This window comes from Marmota marmota, unplaced genomic scaffold, assembly GCF_001458135.2.
Source record: "Marmota marmota marmota unplaced genomic scaffold, marMar, whole genome shotgun sequence".
Classification (NCBI taxonomy): Eukaryota; Metazoa; Chordata; class Mammalia; order Rodentia; family Sciuridae; genus Marmota; species Marmota marmota.
In genome coordinates this window covers 24,380,189-24,385,629 of record NW_026000241.1, presented here as the reverse complement: position 1 = coordinate 24,385,629, position 5,441 = coordinate 24,380,189, and the positions used below count along the sequence as shown (strand labels likewise).

The 5,441-nt window shown below is 41.3% G+C and overlaps 1 long non-coding RNA gene across 1 annotated transcript in view; it reads left to right on the top strand.

The window, feature by feature from the left end:
* Positions 1-585: 585 nt before the first annotated feature.
* The window catches only part of LOC125613782, a 14,217-nt gene continuing 9,361 nt past the window's right edge, over positions 586-5,441 (top strand). The window contains exons 1-2 of the long non-coding RNA XR_007344360.1: positions 586-1,129; positions 2,555-2,710. This is a non-coding gene — a long non-coding RNA (uncharacterized LOC125613782). The remainder of the gene's footprint in view (positions 1,130-2,554; positions 2,711-5,441) is intronic.

Genomic DNA, 5,441 nt, shown 5'->3' with positions numbered 1-5,441 from the left:
ATGAAGGTTGAGCCCTGGCTCAGTACCCGCACCTGCACTGACCTGTGCAATTCAGCCCTGGGTACAAACCTACAACAGAGAAAGCCTGAACAGGTAACTGTTACACCCCCTCCAAAAGGATGATTAAGGTCTCGTATTCCCATTCCCTATTCTCACCCAATTTGTTTATGAACCTCTTCCTTGCATATCGTTCTTTTCTTGAGTGGATTGGGAAAATGCATTTTCCTCCATCTTATTGTATTTCTTGTATTGTTTTACTGACTCTGTCTTCCCTTATAAAAATACTTCTTTTCTTAGCAGTTTTTTTGTTGGCAGGCACAGAGGGGGGATTGAACCCAAGGGTGTTTCAACATGGAATTCCATCCCATATCCCCGATTCTTTATAATTTTTGAGATAGGGCCCACTAGATTGCTGACCTCAAACTTGTGATCCTCCTGCTTCAGCCTCCTGAGTCACTGGGATTATAGGCTTGTGCCACCAGTGCCTGGCTGCTCGTCTTTCTTGACAATGTTTATAGCATTCCATCATTCCATAATCCTTGGGAGACAGGATGATTCTTCTTATACTATAGAAGAAGAAACTGAGGTTCAGAGAAGTTAAGATATTTATCCAAGACTACACAAGGTTAGGATTGGGACCTTGGCCTGCCTGATTCTAAGCTACCTCTGTGATATTTTCCCAGTGCAGGATCCATTCCTCCTTCTTCTGGTAATGGTGCCCACATTCATTTTTTGGAAACCATTCCTTCCTCCTCGGTCCTTACTTCTTGGCTAAAAATGTCTTCACCCTCAGTTTTGGACTCATCTCCTCAATCTGGGTACAAGCTGATCACTATATGTTCTCTCACCACCAGTAACTGGCTCAGAGATGCATCTATGCCAAAAAGTGAGCCCTATATTTCAATTAGATGAAAGAAGGAACTAGAAGTACTTTAAAAAAAATGGGGACTGGAAGGTTTATAGATGGAGTGAGCCTGAATCTACCAGGAGCTGCACTCTAACAACAGAGCCATCAAAGAGGACAACTGAATTGAGGAGGAGTGAGGAGACCCAGGTGACATCACCTGAATCCCTATATCCAGCTGAACCTGATGCCCATTTATCTCTGGACTTCTCAGTTACAGGAATAGTAAGTCAAAGTCATCTCTCAATCTCTTTCTTTCTCTGTTCTAAGTGAATTTAAATCAGGATTCATTATTTGCAATGGAACAACCAAATGAATCCTAACAAATAAATTCTCCTTTTCCCAAAGTTTTCCATAATACTATACAACCTACATTTTGGTAGAGATACCCATAAACGTACACATCTATACTAGTATTTATTTTTATAGAGCACTTTTTAAAGACCATTCAGGCCCGTATGCTCTCACAGTCCTGACAGAGGTCAAGTAAGTATTAAATTGCTACAGCCATTTTTATAAATAAGGAAATAGATGCAGAGAGACTAAATAACTTATCCAAGGTCACACAACTGGTCAATGAGCAATAGATCTGATAGAAGAACTCGGATAGCCTGGGTGTTAGGCCAATGCTCTTTCCACTATATCATGCTGGATTCTTCAGAGTTATGACACATCTTGATCAGCAGGCTGTGTTATCTTCCAAATCATTAATGTCCTCTCTGGACATTAATTCACCTATGATTTCTAAGCCAAACTCACATTCTGGAGGTCTGTAATTTTGCTTCCTAACTGTGCCTACAAGGAACCAGGTTGACTCTTATCAAAGGACCCTGCTAGGAGACTGCCCATCAGTCTGAAACTCAGTGTTACACACACACACACACACACACCACTCATGCACATTACCTGAATGATGTCATTAAAATTTCCGGTGTTACTGTTCTGAGAAGGAGCAAACATTGGTAACAACCCAAAAGTAATAAAATAATTGTGTAGACTCCCTGTACCCCATCTGTTCTATTCCTATGTAAAAAAAAAAAGTGCCATATGCCATAATCATTTTGTATTTCAGTCCTCAAACAAAATAAAATAAAGCCGTCTTCATGCTGCTACATTATCCCTGACACTGGGGGATCAAGCTCCGTACCCACCCTGAGTGGTTCAGGATGGAGGGGTGGAAGGGAGGGGGAGGGGAAAAGCCTGTCTCCTCTGCTCCTAGGTGTGGATTCAAGGCTCAGAGGTGCTGTGGCCATCCATGGGGCCGTGAAGCCAATGCTTCTCAAAATCTCAAACAGGGAAGCCACGTGGCCACCCACTAATGTATTCATGAGAATTTAAAATCCGATCAAAGTACCTACTTGTTGTGGGTAACTCCATGGCTTTCCTTTATTCTGCAGATTCTCTTAATCATTCTTGGAGTTTTCTTCCTCCTGGATGTTGCTTTAAAAAGGGTTTCTAGAAGCTGGAGTTGTGGCTCAGTGGTAGAGCGCTTGCCTAGCACGTGTGAGGCACTGGGTTCAATCCTCAGCACCACATATAAGCAATTAAATAAAGGTCCATCAATAACTAATAAAAAATATTTAAAAATAAAAAGGGTTTCTAAAACAAATGGAGCCTCAAAGGATTATTTACCTTGCTATATTTTGCCAGATCCCAATGCAGTCCTCTGTGATGACTGCAACCAAGCAACTTGGGAGAAAGTCAGGATCTTTATCAACCAAAGGACATTTCTTCAGGGTTGCTGCACAACCCCCCACATGCAAAGCTTGCTCCCGATCACTGATCACTGCTCCAGCTGCTTCACTGGTAAGAGAGACTTGGTGTCCTGACCAGTTAGTTCATGTTCTGTATTTTGTCTGTTCTTTGGAAAATTAATATTACACAGTCATGTGATCAACTTTTAGAATCCCAGATGTTTTTTTTTTTTTTCTGAATTCAAAATTAGTCTTGGTTAGTGGGATTTTTAAACTTTTGCTGGCATGGGAGGGTAGATGAATGCAAAGGAGGGCAGAGGCATTGTCTTCCGAAACGAAGCAGAACAATAGCAAAGCCTCAGCTCATTGCTTAATTTATAGTGCGGTGGGACACAACAACACAGTGCTCTGAGTGAAGAAAGGAAGGCACTTGCTGGGGTTCTGGACTTCCTCAGAGTTCAGTGGTTTCCAGATTGGCCTATTATTTATGCCCAAATTCCTTCTGTCAGAACCTTGATGAGAGTTCCTTATCTTGTGCAATATGTATATCTTATGACATCTAGAACACAGTCACAAACTCCCAAGATAGATTCCCTGCTGCACACACACTGACAAAATTCTTCTTCTGTTTATAAGATCTACCATAAAACATTGAAGTGTCATTTCTATAAGAAAAACACCTAGGTCACAGCATCCATCTGAAGAAACCCTATCCTGTATCTTCAACTTTTGATCCTCTGGTTAGATACGGGGCAAGACTTTGTTGCTTTTGTTTTTTGGCTACTGGGGCTTGAACCCAGAGCTTCATGCATGCTAAGCACAGTCTGTATCACTGGGCTACCCCCACAGTTCCCAGGGCAATTCCTTGATATGAACATAAGATACCTAATTCTTGGACCACTGGGGAGGCAAAGACCAAGAATACTCATGGAACTAAGCCTCCTGTTAAATTCTAGGTAAGCACAATAGCAGTTTGCTATTTCCTGGTCAGGAAAAGACCCAAATTTGTTCCTCAAGTCTCCCAAAATAACTCCCTGGTCTAGTTCAACGCTGCCAATCCCTTAAGGGCCAGCTCAAACTCCATCACCAACTCTTCCATAAAGACATTTCCAATTACCTCTGTCTAACCACCACCCATAGCTTTAAGCTGTGCTACTTCCTCTTCTCAGCTAGAATCCAATTCAAACTCCCTACTCCCCAACCTCATTCTGGCCTATGTTGAAAAATTCTCGACTTTTCCTTTTTCCTCACTCATTTCTGATCTCTGGGGCACTCACATTCTCTGTATCACATTCCTTGTGTATAGCCTCAGACTTGTCCCTTGTGTTAATATGACTTCTCTGGAAATGACCAGAGCTTCCTTCTTGGGCCTCAATATTGGTACTTAATTTTTGAATTTTGTTGGCTCCTAAAAGATCTGGATACTTTCTCTGAGTCATTTCAGTTCCTAGAACCAAACCCAGTGCTACCCCCCTGGTCATCTAATTTCTGGTCCTATCCAAAGGAAACTGAACAACCATAGCAAGTACTGTCATTTTCCTTATGAGTAAATACCTTAGCCAGGTAAGCCACGTAATAACTCCCCTGAGCTGGGACCCTAAGTTGTAGAGGAGACAAGCCCAACCCTCGAAATTTTTTGTTTTTACAGAACTGGGGATTGAGCCCAATGACAATCTACCACTGAGCTATGTGCCCTCCCCCGACATACCATTTTTAATTTCTTATTTTGAGATGGGGGTCTCGCTAAATTGTTGAGATTAACCTTGAACTTTCGATCCTCCAGGTTCAGCTTTCTGAGTAGCTGGGATATATAGGTTTGCACCACTGTGCCTGACTATTCATAGGTTTTGAAGTCAGATGTCCCCCCAATTCAATTTCCAGTTGGTTGTGGACCTCATTTACTTCTATGTGACTTGGGCAAGTAATGAGCCTTTTGAACCTCAGTTTTCTCATATGTTAAATGGAATTAATAATAATAGTACATGGAATTAATGTAAAGATTAATGAGCAGTAGGATAAAACTTTGAAACACTAATTAAATCCTTTTGCACTAGTATGAACTCTTATGCCTGGTCCCAGGAAGGTGTGGGAGTGTGTATCTCTGTGTGTTTATGTTTAATTGAGGAATACTCTTCTGAGAACTCTGGAGATCTCTGTATCAACATACCACCCACTACACAGAAAGCACCCTAATAAATATAAGCTTAAAAAAGAAAAACAATAAAGAATTAAAAATCAACAAATGGATCATCACCAATTCTTCCAGGTCATAAAAATCGGCTGGGGCAAAGGGTACTTGCTTACACTTGCTTCACAGGTTTTTCCATGGCTTAAACCTGCTATGGAAATTCAGATTTCCAGAGGGAAAGATGGTCCATTGCATGTGACCAGAGGCCTGTCTTCTGGATGGCCTATATGCGTCTGAATCCTGGGACATTTCATCTTTAGAGTTGTCATTCTTCCATATCCAATTTTTCCCAGAGGTTTGACCAGAGATCCTAACCATGGAACTCAGACCACCTAAAGATCATGCTTTATATCAGTGGTCAGCAAATCAGGCCAAATCGGCAGCCCCCGCTGTTTTTTTATTTTTTTTTATTTTTTATTGTTGGTTGTTCAAAACATTACATAGTTCTTGATATATCATATTTCACACTTTGCTTCAAGTGGGTTATGAACTCCCATTTTTAGCCCATATACAGATTGCAGAATCACATCAATTACACATCCATTGATACATATTGCCATACTAGTGTCTGTTGTGTTCTGCTGCCTTTCCTATCCTCTACTATCCCCCCTCCCAACAACACACAACACAACACACTCTCTCATCTCTCCTATCT